The 19,903-nt window shown below is 41.8% G+C and overlaps 1 protein-coding gene across 1 annotated transcript in view; it reads right to left on the minus strand.

Moving 5' to 3' along the window:
* The window catches only part of SRRM3 (serine/arginine repetitive matrix 3), a 643,608-nt gene that overhangs the window by 191,721 nt on the left and 431,984 nt on the right, over positions 1–19,903 (minus strand). The gene's annotated exons all lie outside the window — the stretch shown is intronic.

Genomic DNA, 19,903 nt, shown 5'->3' on the forward strand with positions numbered 1-19,903 from the left:
TTATTAGGGTCAAGATCGCTTCAGCTTTTCACCTGCTAACGAATGAAATGCTACTTAGAGCCCAGCATAGCAATGGTTTCGTCATGCTACATGAACATTACAGGATTTAGGAAAATATAGGTTTGAAAAATGATTTTAAATTATTATTATTGCTATTAAAAAAAAAAAAAAAAAAAAAACTTTTAATCCTGCCTTGATCTGTGGCCAGTGTGCACTAGCAGGAAGCACAAGCTTTCTTTTCCTCACTTCCCAGCTTCCAGATATAAAATGAAGAGAGGCCTTAATGGTCTATGGAGAAGGGTTTCTCCCCAGGTTTCCTATCTGTATCAGGGATTGCAGTGCCAGTATAATTGTTAATATTGTAGTGTACATTAATTATTTTTCTTTTTTGTAAAACATTGTGAAAACCTAGCATAGCAAAACATACAGCTTTGCCAATGTATTTTAAGCTGCATGTTTTAGAAGAATGGTACACTTTATCTGCAGTTTATATCTTAGTTTTTAATGGCATTTCTTATGAAGGACATTTCAGTTATCTGTCAAGACTGACAATCATCAACGTTTTGTCCTTGAGCCACAGTTAAAAAAAAAAAAAATGTTTTTTAAGGCTTGAGATATGCCACTACAAGTACTAGATTGCTGTGTTCCCTGAGCTGTAAATCTTTAATGTCCACAATATATACAGTGCCTTGAAAAAGTATTCATACCCCTTGAAATTTTCCACATTTTGTCATGTTACAACCAAAAATCTAAATATATTTTATTGGGATTTTATGTGATAGACCAAAACAAAGTGGCACATAATTGTGACATGGAAGGAAAATGATAAATGGTTTTCAAAAGTTTTTACAAATAAATATCTGAAAAGTGTGGCATGCATGTACTTTATTCTAAATCTAGTGGAACCAATTGCCTTCAGAAGTCACCTAATTAGTAAATAGAGTCCACCTGTGTGTAATTTAATTTCAGTATAAATACAGCTGTTCTGTGAAGCATTCAGAGGTTTGTTAGAGACCTTAGTGAACAAACAGCATCATGAAGGTCAAGGAACACACCAGACAGGTCAGGGATAAAGTTGTGGAGAAGTTTAACCACTTCAGCCCCGGAAGAATTTACCCCCTTCCTGACCAGAGCACTTTTTGCGATACGGCACTGCGTCTCTTTAACTGACAACTGCGCGATCGTGCGACGTTGCACCCAAACAAAATTGACGTCGTTTTTCCCAACAAATTGAGCTTTCTTTTGGTGGTATTTGATCACCTCTGCGATTTTTTTTTTTTTGCGCTATAAAAAAAAAAAGAGCGACAATTTTGAAAAAAAAGCAATATTTTTGACTTTTTGCTATAATAAATATCCCCCAAAAATATATAAAAAAACAAATATCTTTCTCAGTTTAGGCTGATATGTATTCTTCTCCATATTTTTGTTAAAAAAAATCAAAATAAGTGTATATTGATTGGTTTGTGCAAAAGTTATAGCATCTACAAAATAGGGGATAGATTTATGGCATTTTTATTATTAATTTTTTTTTTTATTTGTAATGACGGCGATCTGCGATTTTTATCGTGACTGCAACATTATGGCGGACATATCGGACAATTTTGACACTATTTTGGGACCGTTGTCATTTATACAGCGATCAGTGCTATAAAAATGCAGTGATTACTGTTTAAATGACACTGGCAGGGAAGGGGTTAAACACTAGGGGGCGATCAAGGGGTTAAGTGTGTCCTAGGGAGTGATTCTAACTGTGGGGGGATGGGCTCACTACAACATGACAGAGATCACTCCTCCCGATGACAGGGAGCAGTGGATCCCTGTCATGTTGCTAGGCAGAACAGGGAAATGCCTTGTTTACATTGGCATCTCCCCGTCCTGTCGCTCCGTGTCACGATCGCGGGCCCCCTGACGGACATTGAGTCCGCAAGACCCGCATGTACACTCACGGAGTACGCGGCACGTGCCCACACTGCCGCGTCTTAAAGGGGAGGTACAGGTGCGCCCATTTGCGCAGCCGTACCATTGTGCCGACGTACATAGCCGTGCACTGGTCAGCAAGCAGTTAAAGCAGGGTTAGGTTATGAAAAAATATCCCAAGTTTTGAACAACTCACGAAGCACTGTTCAATCTATTATCCAAAAATGGAAAGAGTATGGCACAACTGCAAACCTACCAAAACATGGCCGACCACCTAAACTAACAGGCCGGGCAAGGAGAGCAATAATCAGAGAAACAGCCAAGAAGCTCATGGCAACTCTGGAGGAGCTACAGTGATCCACATTTCAGGTGGGAGAATCTGTCCACAGGACAACTATTAGTCGTGCACTCCACAAATCTGGCCTTTATGGAAGAGTGGCAAGAAGAAAACCATTGTTGAAAGAAAGCCATAAGAAGTCTTGGTTGTAGTTTGAGAGAAGTCATGTGGGGGACACAGCAAGCATGTGAAAGAAGAAGATCTGGTCAGATGAGACCAAAATTGAACTTTTTGGCCTAAAAGCTAAATGGTATATGTGGCAGAAAACTAACACTGCACATCACCCTAAACACAACATCCCCACCATGAAACATGGTGGTGGCAGCATCATGTTGCAAGGATGCTTTTCCTCAGCAGGGACAGGGAAGCTGGTCAGAGTTGATGGGAAGATGGATGGAGCCAAACACAGGGCAATCTTAGAAGAAAACCTGTTATGCCGCATACACACGGGTGGACTTTTCGACGGACTAGGTCCGGCAGACTTTTTGACGGACTTTTCGACGGACTTTCGAATGAACGGACTTGCCTACACACGATCAACCAAACGGAACGGATTCGTACGTGATGACGTACGACCGGGCTAAAATAAGGAAGTTTATAATCAGTAGCTGCCCTAGCGTAGTTTTTTGTCCGTCGGACTAGCATACAGACGAGCGGACTTTTCAACCGGACTCAAGTCCGTCGGAAAGATTTGAAACATGTTTTATTTCTAGGACCGTCGGACTTTTGGGAAAAAAAAGTCAGCTGGAGCCAACACACGGTCGAATTGTCTGACGGAGTCCGCCGGACCTAGTCCGTTGAAATGTCCGCTCGTGTGTACGCGGCATTAGAGTCTGCAAAAGACTTGGGACTGGGGTGGAGGTTCACCTTCCAGCAGGACAATGACCCTAAACATACAGCCAGAGCTCCAATGGAATGGCTCAGATGAAAGCATATTCATGTGTTTGAATGGCCCAGTCAAAGTTTAGACCTAAATCCAATTGAGAATCTGTGGCAAGACTTGAAAAATGCTTTTCACAGATGCTCTCTATCCAATCTGATAAAGCTTGAGCTATTTTGCAAAGAAGAATGGGCAAAAATGTCACTCTCTAGATGTGCAAAGCTGGTAGAGACATATCCAAAAAGACTTGTAGCTGTAATTGCAGCAAAAGGTGGTTCTACAAAATATTGACTCGGGGGCTGAATACAAATGCATGCCACACTTTTCATATATTTATTTGTAAAAAATCTTAAAAAACATTTATCATTTTCCTTCCACTTCACAATTATGTGCATCTGTGTTGATCTATCACATAAAATCCCAAAAAATACATTTACGTTTTTGGTTGTAATATGAGAAAATGTGGACAATTTCAAGGGGTATGAATACTTCTTCAGGGCACTGTATAAATGTTTGCTAAAGCAGGTTTTAAAGTGAACCTTTTTGGACTAAAACATAGGAGCTGCCATTACTGACTTATTAATACAGATGCAGAATCCATGGCTGTCATGCATTCCTTGCTTCACTACCTAGTAAGTAACTATCCTGAAACAAACATGCTGTCAGTGAAGTACAATAAATATGAACTCCTATAACGCATACTTGTTCCCGATAAATGTCCTCCTAGGTAGTGAAGCTAGGATCAGAAAAACAGACCTGGATCTTGCATGTTTTAAAGGAAACCTGTACTGGAAGAAATACAAAGAATGCTATTACTGACTCCATCTTAAGAATTCTAGATGTCTGGCTTTTCTTGTCTTTTAAACATCCTAGGTTATTGACTTAGACGTATGTAGATTAGAAAGTCAGAGTCAGGTTTCTCTGTGTCGTTGACTTTGAAAATGTGGACACCATTAGATTAATTTAACAGCCAAGAAACAAACATTTTAATAAATTGTATCAATGTCAGTCTCTATACTTTATCACTACAGCTTCCTTTTAAAAGCAGCTCAACAATGGCAGCTCTCTTATTTCTACAACAACAGGCTTAAAGGCATTTATACAGCTTTTTCCTGAAATATAATTTGGCTAAACATAACAAAAAAAAAAAACAAAAACACACATTACTGGTGTTTGTTAGGCCCAAGCATGACAGTTTGGCTAAATGCAGAGCAAATTATCTGGCCTTAAGAATCCTCCATTACAAGTGAAAGCTATTGCTGTCTTGCTCTGGACTTATTTTTGAAGATTTACAAAACAAGCCAGAGCAAATATTCCACATTTTCCACAGTTCACATATACTGCTTCCACCACTAAGTCATGATTTTGCTCCATGAAGCCTTTTTTTTTAATGACTGTACTTTTTTTACCAATACGCATGGGGTTTCATTTTCAGTTAACATTTTGCTACTAATATGATATTTGCCAGATAAACATTCTTGATCAGTTATTCCGTTATTACTGGTTCTACTGCCGTTTTGCTGCAAGTGGCTTACATATATATGGATGTTATTTTTGGTGAGTAACTAACCTAGGTATTTGTGAAATCTAAACTGTCTACATATAGCACCAAGCCTATGAACATCACTGCTACCCAGTGGTACCCTTGTTGCACAAAGCTAAGTGTTCACTGCACAGTTGTTACACTACTACTATATCAGGGATCTTCAAACTACGGCCCTCCAGCTGTTGCGGAACTACACGTCCCATGAGGCATTGTAAAACTCTTGACATTCACAGAAATGACTAGGCATTATGGGAATTGTAGTTCCTGAACAACTGGAGGGCCATAGTTTGAAGACCCTGCACTATATAAAGCCCAAGTTTAGTCGTAAATGAAAACAAAATTGGCGCAAGCAATATTATTTACAGTCAATAAGATATGTCCCTTGTGCTGCTGGCTCCTGTATTAGCTGAAATCTTCCTCTGACTGCCAAACGCCACTGTAATCTTCCAGTGTGGTGGAAGGCAGTGGTTATTGGAGCCAACAGACCTGTGACAGGCACTCGTCAAGAGTGCCAACTATGCCTGCCCTTTCTGCACACTTCCTTCATTATTAGAAGCTGTACTATAACTTGAAATTTATGAAAAAAAAATATCAAATTTCAAAAGACCAAATCTGATTAAAAAAAAGACAGTAAACTGACCAAAGAATGGTGTTTTGTATACCACAGGGACTAGTACTGCGAGCTCAGGAATTTTATTATTTTTTATACAGAAAGAAAGAGGAATGTAAATTTCCCAAAGGCAGGAGGGGGCTTCCAAACCTAAAAAATTAGGGCAGGAGCAGAGCCAGAAATCATAGCAGGAAGATTGTGCTTTTTACAGTAAATCTAAATCTTTTTTAGATTCTATATCATGCAGGTGGGCTACAGTCTCTTGTTGAATTTTTACTGCGGTATCTAGTTGGGAGGGGGGTCACCCTCTCTGTCTTTCCTGGTGAACAAAATCGTACAGTTCTTACTGGAACAGCAGGTACAGGGAAATCTTCTGAAAGGATAACCTGTTCATTCTGATGGTAATTTAGCTTCACTTTGGAGAGATTTCCTTTCCCTTTCTGTTGAGTCTCAAGGAACTGAAGGGAAATCATCCTGTGGGACACAGACAGCAGGGTACTCTATCCAAAAAAAAAAAAACCTTGGCTATTGCACTTTGGACAGATAGTTCCATAAAGGGAAGAGAAAGAGAGAAATTGGAACAGTGTTGAATGAGCAACAGAAAAGAAAGTTGCTAAAGTTGGGATATGCCTCTTCTCAGGATGTAAATACAATGGAAATAAATTTTAAGTGTTTAGCAAGATGGTATATCATACCTATAAGAGCACATAAATATCAATCAGAGAAATTTCTATTATATTGGCGTGGATGTAATGCACAGGTAACACTTGATCACATACGGTGGGAGTGTTCTAAAATACAAGAATTTTGGAGAAGGGTTGCACAGATAATACCAGAAATTAGTGAAATGGAGATGTCTATGGACCTGTGGACATATTTGTTTCACAATACAGAGAAATCTATAGCACAGTATAAGAGGTCACTTATTCCCCATTTACTGAGTGTAGCTATGGGACTTATCCTGAAACTTTGGCAGTAAGAGAGTGGCTATGAGAGTAGAATATATTTGCAAGATGGGAGAATTTTATTATTCAGTTGGGAAAACTCTCAGATATATGGGTTTACGTTTAAAAAAAAATGTAAAGATATGCGACCCTTATATAACAATAGAGTAAGGATGGAGGGAGGGGGAATGAGAGAGAACAGAGGAGTAGGGAAATGAAAGGGGAAGGAGAGAGGGAAAGAAGGGAGGGGAAAGGAGGAAAAGGGAAGGCAGAGAAGAAAGGGAAAGGAGAAGGAAAAAAAAAGGATAAGGAAGAAAAAAAAAAGAAAATAGGGAAGATAGTTTAGGTGTAGTAAGTGGAGAATGGAACGGCCTGAGAATGGCCTCAGTCAGTTTGTCATTAAATTTTTCAGTCAGGGACCCATTGTTCAGAATTAAATTAATACTGTCCTTTTCAATGATTACTGAATACATGTTAACTGGTTTATCAATAAGAGCTTGCTCACATCTTAGAGGTTTAGTGCCGCAGTGTACCGTACAATTACTAAACAGATCTTTTTATTCAGTGGTTTAGTTCAAATCTATACAATTATATGCATTGTGCTTTGACAAACTGCTCCCAAATTCCTGCATGAAGCAGTCTAGGTACATTTTAAATTCAGTGCAGTGGTAGGCTTAATTCTAATGCCAGGTACACAAGGCAGGCTGAACGGAAGAAAAATTAAGATCGCCGTACTAACATATCAGATGTTAGTGCAGTAATCTCCCCACTGAACTACTGTGTTTTGACAGGGGGACTGCGCCCCCCCCCCTCCCAGGGCACTGATCGAATGCTGGTTTTCCAGCATGCTTGTTCTGTCAGACAAGGAAATGTATATACAGGTCAAAAGTTGGCTGGTAACTGCCGAACTCACCGATTTTTGGCCTGCGTGTACCTAGCTTAAGTCTTCTCACCACAGCTTTCAAACTGTACTTTGAAAACTTAGTCACAAAGCAGAACAGAGAGCAATGATAATATGAAAAGCTTGTTTTTCCATAGCCATGAGAAATCATATGCTACTGAACTGACTAAACTAAGGTCGCAAGATTTTAACAATGAAGTCCAAAGGTACCCTATTGACCACATATCAGATTCCAGATTTAAACCTTCTGCACAAAACCACACCCTCATTTGTAGTTATACTCATAAAACCATGCTTCCATTTTTAACATGCCCAGAAACAATTGGTCATAGATTTACAGAACAAAAAGCAAACATTCAAGGTATAAAGACAAAATACCTTGGGTACTATGGGAAGGCAAAGGATGCAGTGCTATGGCCAATTGTGGGTATGTAGAGGGCATGGCTTAAAGGGGTATGGCTAAATTAAGCCTGAACCTATGCTACCATGGGTCAAGAGAGTGTAAAGCATAGAGTGCAGGGGGCAGGAATAAGTAACACAGAAAGCTCAGAGGGTCAGGATTAAATAATGCACAGAGCTCAGGGATCAACATTAAGTAATGCATATAATTCAGGGGTCAGGATTAAGTAATGCACAGAGTTCAAGGGTTGGGTTAGGAGCATTTAAATCACATATTGCATCTGGTGTGGTGTCCTCCATGTCTGACGTCTACCTTCAGTGCCCCAGTCAAAGGTCCAGCTGCCAGGCATGATCCCCGGGAGCCTGGCACTGTACTGCATTGCAAAGTGCAGGCTCCAACTGAAGTCACACTGAGCAGCTGAAAAGGTCAGCAGAAAATGGCAGAGCTGGAGTGGCCTGCGGACGAAAGGAAACATAGATTGCCACACAGGCTGCTCTAGAGGTGTCATTTTGAACTGATTCTTGCACAATGTGACTCAAGTTTGAGCCTGTACTTTGAGAAGCAGTTTAGTATATAACTTTTAGTGGTACACTCCCCTTCCTAAGTCTCTGCTTCAGTCTGAATAACTAGCGCAGTGACTTCTGTTTTGTAACTGTATATTCTTCCTTCCAACTGCCACATCCACACACACCCTATGCTGGAGCCCTGCCATTTGCCTGGCAGGACACCCTCATCCTCTCTGATATTTACTGACAAGTGGAGCTCCCCATCTCCTCAGCTGTACAAGTGCAGACTAGGGAAACTTTTTGATTGATGGAGATGCTGTATAACAGTCAGCGACAGCAAGAAATAGGAGCAAAGGAGGCAGGGCTGGGGTGTGTGTAGGTAATAGAGTTCTGATCATGCAGCACGGAAGGCTGGATTAACACATACTTAAGTTGCAGCCTTTGAACTGTCTGGGTGGCTGGTCTCAGATGATCTTGGGGGTGAAGATGCTGGATGTGGAGGTCCTGGGCTGGTGTGCGGTTGTGAGGCCTGTTGGTTGTACTGCCAAAACGCCTTTGGAGACAACTTGTGGTAGAGAAATGAACATTCAATTCCAGGGCAACAGCTCTGGTGGACATTCCTGCAGTCAGCATGCCAATTGCACGCTCCCTCAAAACTTGCAACATCTGTGGCATTGTGCTGGGTGATAAAACTGCACATTTCAGAGTGGCCTTTTAGTGTGGCCAGCCTAAGGCACACCTGTGCAATAATCATGCTGTCTAATCAGCATCTTGATATGCCACACCTGTGAGGTGGATGGATTATCTTGGCAAAGGAGAAGTGCTCACTAATACAGATTTAGACAGATTTGTGAACAATATTTGAGAGAAATAGGCCTTTTGTGTACATAGAAAAAGTTGTAGATCTTTGAGTTTAGCTCATGATAAATAGGGGCAAACACAAAAGTGTTGCGTTTTTAATTTTGCTCAGTGTAGTGTCTTGTAGTTATTGAAATGAAAGATTAACTCCTCTCTTTGATGAAAGCACTTAAATAAATTTAACCTCTTTGTTATGTCTGCTTCATTATGGTCAATAGACTATTAGCTTTAGTCAAGGTTTCCAATAAACAATATATTAATATTATCATTTATTTATTTCTTACATGTATTTATAATGCTAACATTTTACTCAGTGCTTTGCATATGTATTTTACATTCACATCAGTCCCTACCATCAGGGAACTTACAATCTAAGGTCCCTAATGCCGCGTACACACGAGCGGACTTTCTATCCTACTTGGTCCGGCACACTTTCCGACGGACTTTGTCCGCCAGGTGCGCCGGACTTTAAAACGGACGGACTTGCCCACACACACCGGGACTTTCCGGCGGGCTAAGTCCGCCCGTCTTTCCGACGGACTTTCGCCGGAGTTCCGGCGGACTTTCAGAATGAACGGACTTGCCCACACACGGACAAGTCCGTTCATTTTGAACGTGACTCAGGTGTGACGGGACTAGAAAAGGATGTCAATCTTGCCGCTTTTATCGGCGAGATTGACACCTTGCTAGCCCCGTCGCGGGGCATACCAGGCCCTTAGGTCTGGTATGGATTATAAAGGGGAACCCCGCTACGCCGAAAAAACGGCGTGGGGTCCCCCTAAAATCCATACCAGACCCCGATCCGAGCACGCAGCCTGGCCGGTCAGGAAAGGGGGTGGGGACGAGCGAGCGCCCCCCCCCTCCTGAACCGTACCAGGCCGCATGCCCTCAACATGGGGGGTGGGTGCTTTGGGGGAGGGGGGCGCCCTGCGCCCCCCCCCCCCAAAGCACCTTGTCCCCATGTTGATGAGGACAAGGGCCTCTTCCCGACAACCCTGGCCGTTGGTTGTCGGGGTCTGCGGGCGGGGGCTTATCGGAATCTGGGAGCCCCCTTTAATAAGGGGGCCCCCAGATCCCGGCCCCCCACCCTATGTAAATGAGTATGGGGTACATGGTACCCCTACCCATTTACCTAGGAAAAAAGTGTAAGTAATAAAACACACTACACAGGTTTTTAAAATATTTTATTAAACAGCTCCGGGGGGGGGGGATCTTCCTCCGGCTTCGGGGGTCTTCTTCCGGCTTCGGGGGTCCCTCCGCTTCATCTTCTCCCGGCGTCCGGTTGGTTCTTCTCCGCTCTCCGGCCTCTTCTCCCGGTGTCGCAGGTCTTCGGCCGGCCCCTCCGCTCTCTTCATGTAGCTCTATTGCGAGCGGAGGTCCGGACTTCTGGGCTTCTGGGCTTCTGGGCTTCTGGGCTTCTCTTCTCTTCTCTTCTCTTCCCCCAGATGTTGACACGACGCTCTCTCCGGCTGGACTGGTCTCTGAGGGCTGCGTTGTGACTTATATAGGCGGAGACCCCGCCCCCATATGATGTCACAGTCCCTGGGCATGCTGGGACTGTGACGTTTTAGGGGGCGTGGTCGACCACGCCCCCTAAAACGTCACAGTCCCAGCATGCCCAGGGACTGTGACATCATATGGGGGCGGGGTCTCCGCCTATATAAGTCACAACGCAGCCCTCAGAGACCAGTCCAGCCGGAGAGAGCGTCGTGTCAACATCTGGGGGAAGAGAAGAGAAGAGAAGAGAAGCCCAGAAGCCCAGAAGCCCAGAAGCCCAGAAGTCCGGACCTCCGCTCGCAATAGAGCTACATGAAGAGAGCGGAGGGGCCGGCCGAAGACCTGCGACACCGGGAGAAGAGGCCGGAGAGCGGAGAAGAACCAACCGGACGCCGGGAGAAGATGAAGCGGAGGGACCCCCGAAGCCGGAAGAAGACCCCCGAAGCCGGAGGAAGATCCCCCCCCCCCAGAGCTGTTTAATAAAATATTTTAAAAACCTGTGTAGTGTGTTTTATTACTTACACTTTTTTCCTAGGTAAATGGGTAGGGGTACCATGTACCCCATACTCATTTACATAGGGTGGGGGGCCGGGATCTGGGGGCCCCCTTATTAAAGGGGGCTCCCAGATTCCGATAAGCCCCCGCCCGCAGACCCCGACAACCAACGGCCAGGGTTGTCGGGAAGAGGCCCTTGTCCTCATCAACATGGGGACAAGGTGCTTTGGGGGGGGGGCGCAGGGCGCCCCCCTCCCCCAAAGCACCCACCCCCCATGTTGAGGGCATGCGGCCTGGTACGGTTCAGGAGGGGGGGGGGCGCTCGCTCGTCCCCACCCCCTTTCCTGACCGGCCAGGCTGCGTGCTCGGATCGGGGTCTGGTATGGATTTTAGGGGGACCCCACGCCGTTTTTTCGGCGTAGCGGGGTTCCCCTTTATAATCCATACCAGACCTAAGGGCCTGGTATGCCCCGCGCTCGCCGCAATAGGAAGATTTGTTTTTCCTATTGCAGCGAGCGCGAGATGCAATACCATCCCCTCGTGTCGTATTTGGTCTGTCGGACCAGCCTACACACGAGCGGGCTTTCCGTCGGACCAGCACACACACGAGCGGACTTTCCGCCCGAAACTGAGTCCGACGGAAAGATTTCAAACATGTTTAAAATCTAGGTCCGGCGGGCTTTTGGGAAGAAGTCCGCCGGAAAAGTCCGCCGCCGCCCACACACGGGCGGATTGTCCGGCACACTCTGGTCCGCCGGACCAAGTATGCCGGAAAGTCCGACCGTGTGTACGCGGCATAACTCACATCCATACACATACTATAGCTAATTTAGACAGCAGCCAAATATCCTACCACAATGTCTTTGAAGTGTGGAAGGAAACCAGAGTACCCGGAGGAAGCCCACACAGGCACAGAGATAATATGAAAATACTAGGGCTATAAAAAGAACTGTGCACTCTGCTTGTGACTTGGAAGGCCTATAACAAGCCATTTTATCACGCAATTGCAACAATCAATCAGTAAAGCAGAAAATAAATCTAAAAGAAATACAGTATGTTTCTTTTTGTTTGTTTTTCCCTCAAAGTTTCACATGCTATATAAGGCCCCTTTCACACTGATGGACCTATCGGGTCTGCCTGTCAGTTTTTTCAGTTGGACCCGATTGGACCATCTATTGCCCTTTGTGCACTTGCAGACCATATACTGCATATATACGGCGGCAAGGGGCTCTCCTATACAAAATCACGTAACTATGCGTGATCCTGCACTTCCCGGTCTGGGGCGACCCGCTCCTGCTGTGATTAGACACAGAAGGAGCCAATCAGCAGGTCCAGCGGACATGATGTCCGCTGAGACTCACTGAATGTCCGAGAAACTGGCAGTTCTATGAGAAGGGAAAGTTGTGATCCTGTATTCTGCAAAGCAGGAACATGGATCTCTGCCTTCCCATAGTACAAGCATCCCTCACGCAGTTAGTAAGCACTCCCTAGGCACACATTTAACCCTTTTATCGTCCCTGATGTTAACTCCTTCCTGCCAGTGTCATTAGTATAGTGACAGTGCATATTTTTAGCACTGATCACTGTATTAGTGTAACTGGTCCCCAAAAAGTGTCACTTAGTGTACGATTTGTCCGCCGCAATATCGTAGTCCCACTAAAGTCACTGATCGCCACCATTACTAGTAAAAAAAAAAAAAAAATCCATAAATATAGCCCATAGTTTGTAAATGCTATAACTTTTGCACAAACCAATCAATATACGCTTATTGGGATTTTTTTTCACCAAAAATATGTAGCAGACTACTGGCCTAAATTGATGAAGAAATTACATTATTTTCCATTTTATTAGTGGATATATTTTATAGCAGAAAATAAGAAATATTGTTTTTTTTTTTCAAAATTGTAGATCTATTTTTGTTTTTAGTGCAAAAAATAAAAACCGCAAAGGGGACCAAATGCCACCAAAAGAAAGCTCTATTTGTGGGGAAAAAAAAGGACATCAATTTTATTTGGGTACAGCGTGGCACGGCTGTGTAATTGTCAGTTAAAGTAATGCAGTGTCATATCACAAAAATGGCCTAGTTATGAAGGGGGGTAAACCTTTCAGAGCTGAAATGGTTATGAAGTGGCCATTGACACCTGCCGACATTTGAACGGTGCCTAAAAACAGGTGGAAGAAAAAAGAAAAAGGATTGAAATATCATTTAATACTTCAGTCATCTAATCATGTGCAAGCAAAAATCCTATATTTATTTTTATACTTCCTTGCAAGTTATTGGGAATTCCTTGCAAAGTGAGTGTTTGCTTTGCTCTGCTTTCTTTACTAAGCTAAGTAAAAATTCACTTTGCAGTAAAAATACACATTGCAGTGAAAATTCACTTTGAAAGTGAAAATCCTCTACTCCTTTAGTAAGTCAACCCTGGTATATTTAGTATTGTGTCTTTTCTTAAAGTGGTTGTAAAGGCAGAATTCTATGCATGGAGTGCTTTAGAATTTCCTGGTAGAGGGCTGAGCTGACTTTGAACTTGATAAAACACAGTGGACCAACACTAGCAGATGACATGGCTCCCTAAATCATCACGGACTGTGAAAAGTTTTGCATTTAATTTGGAAATCAAGGTCCCAGAGTATGGAGGAAGAGTGGAGAGGTGCATAATCCAAGTTGCATGAGGTCCAGTGTGAAGTTTTCACAGTCAGTGATGATTTAGGGAGCCATGTTATCTGCTGGTGTTGGTCCACTGTGTTTTATCAAGTCCAAAGTCAGCGCAGCCCTCTATCAGGAAATTCTAGAGTACTTCATGCTTCCCTCTGCTGACCTACTTTATGGAGATGCAGATTTAATTTTCCAGCAGGACTTGGCACCTGCCCACACTGCCAAAAGTACCAATACCTGGTTTAATGATCATGGTATCACTGTACTTGATTGGCCAGCAAACTCACCTGACCTAAACCCCATAGAAAATCTGTGGGCTATTGTCAAGAGGAAGATGAGAGACACCAGACCCAACAATGCAGACAAGCTGAAGGCCGCTATCAAAGCAACCTGGGCTTCCATAACACTTCAGCAGTGCTACAGGCTGATCACCTACATGCCACGCCGCACTGATGCAGTAATTCATGAAAAGGAGCCCCGACCAAGTTCTGAGTGCATACTATACTGTACATGGACATACTTTTCAGTAAGCCAACATTTCTGTATTAAAAATCCAATTTTTATTGGTTTTATGTACTATTATAATTTTCTGAGATACTGAATTTTGGGTTTTCACTAGCTGTAAGTCATAATCATCAAACTTAAAATAAAGAAATGCTTGAAATATATCACTCCGCGTGCAAAATGTATCTATAAAAAATATATGAGTTTTACTTTTTGAATTTAGTATGATAATAATATAATAATAATATTATTTTTTTTGAGATGCACCTGTATATATATATATATATATATATATATATATATATATATATATATATATATATATATATATATATATATATATATTTTTTTTTTTTTTTTTTCATCTTCAGATTGCCTCACAATTAGCAGCAGCGTTGTCAGCCTGTGTAGGAACATTTATTTAGATGGCCATTGAGCTTCTTATCTGGTCAGCTCAAGGGCTAATGACAGGCTGACAATGCTGCTACTAACTCTAATGCAAATGCTTCACATTGTCAGTCTCTAACAGGAAGTACTGTTCCTAGCAGGATTTCCAGGTGAGAAACTTTGCAGTGGGGTTTGATATGAAACACACTTATAAATAGGTTTTGGGTTTGCATGCACTTCATGGATCCTGGCTAACACGTGACACGTGGCATAGTTTACACATATTTTAACCACATTATAGTATGACTATATTTGTAAGAGGTTCTCCAAACAACAAGCTTTATGCCCATCTCTTCCCCCTTTTTAAGCAATGAAAACTAACATGCTGTGCGGCTCTTCAGAGCAGGGTTTACATGTGGCCTTGAAAACCCCACACCTAGGTAGTTATGCTAAAGTGATACTTGTGAGAATAATGAGGTCCAAGGAACCCCATATTGCATAAAAAGCTGGAGTGTTGTAATTTTTATTCTTTTTTTCAAAGTTCAAAACTACAGTGAATAAAAAAAGTCTACCCACCCCTGTTAAAATGTCAGGTTTCTGTGATGTAGAAAAAATGAGACAAAGATAAATCATTTCAGAACTTTTTCAACCGTTAATGTGACCTATAAACTGTACAACTGAATTGAAAAACAAACTGAAATCTTTTAGGGGGTGAAAGTAAAATTAAAAAACTAAAATAATGTGGTAGCATAAGTGTGCACACCCTCTTATAACTGGGGATGTAGCTGTGTTCAGAATTAAGCAATCACATTCAATCTAATGTTAAATAGTACACACCTGCCATCATTTAAAGTGTCTCTGATTAACCCCAAATAAAGTTCAGCTGTTCTAATAGGTCTTTTCTGACATTTTCTTAGTCGCATCCTACAGCAAAAGCCATGGTCCATAGAGAGCTTCCAAAGCATTAGAGGGATCTCATTGTTAAAAGGTATCAGTCAGGAGAAGGGTACAAAATAATTTCCAGGGTATTAGATATACCATGGAACATAGTGGAAACAGTCATCATCAAGTGGAGAAAATATGGCACAACAGTGACATTACCAAGAACTGGACGTCCCTCCAAAATTGATGAAAGGACGAGAAGAAAACTGGTCAGGGAAGCTGCCAAGAGGCCTACAGCAACATTAAAGGAGCTGCAGGAATATCTGGCAAGTACTGGCTGTGTGGTACATGTGACAATAATCTCCGGTATTCTTCATATGTCTGGACTATGGGGTAGAGTGGCAAGACGGAAGCCTTTTCTTAAGAAAAACATCTAAGCCTGGCTAAGTTTTGCAAAAACACATTTGAAGTCTCCTAAAAGCATGTGGGAAAATGTGTTATGGTCTGATGAAACCAGGCTTAAACTTTTTGGCCATAATTCCAAAAGATATGTTTGGCTCAAAAACAACACTGCACATCACCAAAATAACACCATACCCACAGTGAAGCATGGTGGTGGCAGCATCATGCTTTGGGACTGTTTTTCTTCAGCTGGAACAGGAGCCTTAGTCAAGGTGGAGGCTATTATGAACAGTTCCAAATACCAGTGAATCTTAGCACAAAACCTTCAGGCTTCTGCTAGAAAGCTGAACATGAAGAGGAACTTCATCTTTCAGCATGACAACGACCCAAAGCATACATCCAAATCAACAAAGGAATGGCTTCACCACAAGAAGATTAAAGTTTTGGAAACGCCCAGCCAGAGCCCAGACCTGAAACCCTTTGGAAATCTGTGGGGTGATCTGAAGAGGGCTGTGTACAGGAGATGCCCTTGCAATCTAACAGATTTGGAGTGTTTTTGCAAAGAAGAGTGGTCAAGATGTGCGATGCTGTTAGACTCATACAGTGTTGTAATAAAATCAAAAGGATCAACAAAGTATTAGTGTAAGGGTGTGCACACTTATGCAACCATATTATTTTACTTTTTTATTTTTATTTCCCTCCACCTAAAATATTTCAGTTTGTTGTTCAACTGAGTTATACAGTTTATAGGTCACATTAAAGATGGAACAAGTTCTGAAATTATTTATCTTTGTCTCATTTTTTTACATCACAGAAACCTGACATTTTAACAGGGGTGTGACGACTTATTATATCCACTGTAATTGGCTAAATCATAAACCTGAACAGCTCAGCTTTACACACAAGCAAGTTATATTAAATCCCAATAAACTTTCTAACCAGAACATTATAAAGTCCTAGCAATATCATTAATTCCATTGAGATGGCTTGAGCAGGGCAGGGGGGCATCTTGATGTAGGTCTGCACAGCCTGCTTATAAGCTGTCTAAAATGTCTAATAGCTATGATGAGCAAAGTCTAACAAGCAGAACACTAATAACCAGAGACCTTTTAATGAGCCTTTCATAAAGTAGTTTTTAAAATATTTTCTGGTATGGTGTTTTCTAAATGGCTGTATATGAACATCATAAACTAGTAAGAATCATTCCACATTTGGAAGTCTGGTTTTATCTGACCTTTAAGTCCTCTTTGTCATATTTCCTAAATCCTGATCTGATGAAAGAATGAAAGAATATAAAAGAATTACCATAATTTTAAGACCAAATTCTTCTATATTATGGGGTTCAGGAGGCAGACTAGACACCTTCCATCTCCTAAGGAGAATAGTCATCAAATCCATATCATATCTGATGTCTTTCGAATAGGGATTTCATGTTGTGTAATAATATATTGGTTAACAAGGGTCATATGAATATTTTGATTCCGTTAGAAGAACTTACATCTTAGGATGTCCCGTTGATGAAATATCATAAACAGTTCAGTCCTCCTATCTTGACGCTATCTAGAATGTCCACAATTTTCCATCAAAACTTTGCACAGATGCTAGTCGTCTCTGAGGACCAGAGATTCTGTCAGAATAAGATTTATGCTACACTGAATTAGACTTGGACTTAGAAAGCACAGACCAAGCAAAACCTTGGAAAGTACCTTTAATTTTTTTTTTTTTTTAATCAGAAAAGATTTTATTGTGTCGTAAAAAAAATAGATGTACAAAGTATACAAATACATAGCAACACTTCTTATATGATATACATTAGCAACAGAATTATTATACAATTGATGGTTTATAGGTTGGAACTTAGTCATGACCATTCTTATTAATACATTTTTATGAATTACACTCCTTTTATACTTTTGGATCCATATATTACTGCTAGTAGGTTGTGAACAATGTACACGACACATCAAAAGTTCTATAGCAAGAGAGGAACTGTTAATGAACTGTGTTCCTTCCAACGGGAAGGTGGAACTAACTGATGCCTTCACTCACAACCAGACCCTGTTAGGTTGCAACGACCCATATTAATAATTTTCCCCCAGGGTAGCTAATTATAGAAATATATCCCAATCTTTTTTTAAGGGTAGACTCAGGGGTTGTATTATCTTGACTCGATAGAGGTGTATGTTCATTACTCGTATGAAGCCAGACGTTTACATTTGGAGTAGTATATCTAGGACTAACTGAGTGGGTGCCAAACCTGGAGTGTCCGGCCAGGGCTGCCAGATTTTGTAGAACTTATTACTCGCATTTCTATGTTGAAAGGTCAGTTTTTCTTTAATTAAAGTGTTATTGACCTGTTCAATCCACTGTTTCGTTGTTGGGCTATGCGGTGTTAACCATAGTCGAGCTATCTGCTTACGTGCGATATATAATAATCTAGAAACTGCTATATTGGCCGGGGGGACGAACAGTTCTTCGTCCACCGCACCCAGCAAGCATGTAACCGGATGCATTGGAACAGTGGATCGATATATTTGTGATATGGTGCTAGTTACTTTACTTCAATATCTGAACAGTTTTGGGCAGCGCCATAGCAAGTGTATAAGGTCCCTGTTAGCTCCCCCCCACATCTGGGGCACAGAGTAGAGTCCCTCCTGCCCCATTTGTGAAGCAGCACCGATGTACAGTAGGTTCTGTGCAGGATGAAGAGTTGGGAGAGCCTGTAAGAAGGGGACACCGAGACGATCGTCAAGGACTGCAAACATTGCTCCCAGTCTTCACTCCCAATCACTCTCAGGTCCTGCTCCCACCGTTGTCTACACGGTAGTTTTGTTGCATCCTGTGAACTTGATAAGAGTGTGTTGTAGATACATGAGATCATGCCTTTTTTGTTCTGAGTATTTAGAATGAATGTTATGATCGGGCGTTCTATATGTACCAAACTGGACACTCGTGCCTGTGATTGCACGGCGTGTTGGAGTTGGAGATATCTATAAAAGTTGTGTCTTGGCAGTTCGAATTCTTCCTGCAGTTCAGTAAAGGATTTAAAGATGGTCTGTGAATAAAGTTGCAGAATATACTTGATACCCCTTGCTTCCCAAGACTGAAACCCCTCTAGCTTCTGTAGTTCCGAGTAACATGGGTTACGCCAAAGCGGGGTGAACTCCATGACTCCTATCATACCCAAGCTATTTTTAATATGGCCCCATAGTTTGGTCAGTAGATTGATAGTAGGTAGTGATTTGGAGTGTTGGGGAAGGTCCGCCTCGAGATGCGAAGCTGCGGGAAGGTCTAATGAGGCATTCAATAGTATGTTGCGGATAGGGTCCGATATAGCAACCTCACCCCAGCCACTTAGATGCTGTAACTGTGAGACCTTTCATTTTTATTTCCATTTATTTTACTGTAGGTGTTTTTTTTGTAATATTTTTTTCTGTTTGTACTTTGTTTGCATTGTTGATTGGACACAGCGGGAGCCAATCAGCGGGTCTGGCGATCGCGGTGGCCACCGGCGACCCGCGATCGTTTACAGGAGAGGCATGTAAACAAGGCAGACTGCCATTCTGTGAGGGAGGAAAATGGAGATCTTATGTTTCTGCTTAGCAGAAACATGGATCTCTGTTTTCCTCCAGTCACAGAATTCCCCCCACAGTTAGAAAGCACTCCCTAGGAGCACACTTAATCCTTTGACTGCCCCTGATGTTAACCCCTTCCCTGCCAGTGTCATTTATACAGTGACACTGCATTTTTTTAGCACTGATCATTGTATTGGTGTCGCTGGTTCCCAAAAAGTGTCATTTAGTGTCAGATTTGTCTGCGGCAATGTCACAGTCCCGCTTAAAATCACCCCCATTACTAGTAAAATCAATGAAGAATAAATATAAAGTCCATAAATCTAAGCCATAGTTTGTAGACGCTATACGTCTTGCGCAAACCCATAAATATATGCTTATTGGGATTTTTTTTTTTACCAAAGACATGTAACAGAATACATATTGACCTAAATTGATGAAGAAATTAGAATTTTTACATTTTTTTACTGGATGTGTTTTATAGCACAAAGTAAAAAATATTGTTTTTTTTTTTTTCATTTACGTTTTTTTTTTTTTTGTTTATAGGTTAAAAACTGCAGAGGTGATTAAATACCACCAAAAGAAAGCTCTATTTGTGAGAAAAAAAGA

The sequence above is a fragment of the Aquarana catesbeiana genome, linkage group LG02 (assembly GCF_042186555.1).
Source record: "Aquarana catesbeiana isolate 2022-GZ linkage group LG02, ASM4218655v1, whole genome shotgun sequence".
Lineage (NCBI taxonomy): Eukaryota > Metazoa > Chordata > Amphibia > Anura > Ranidae > Aquarana > Aquarana catesbeiana.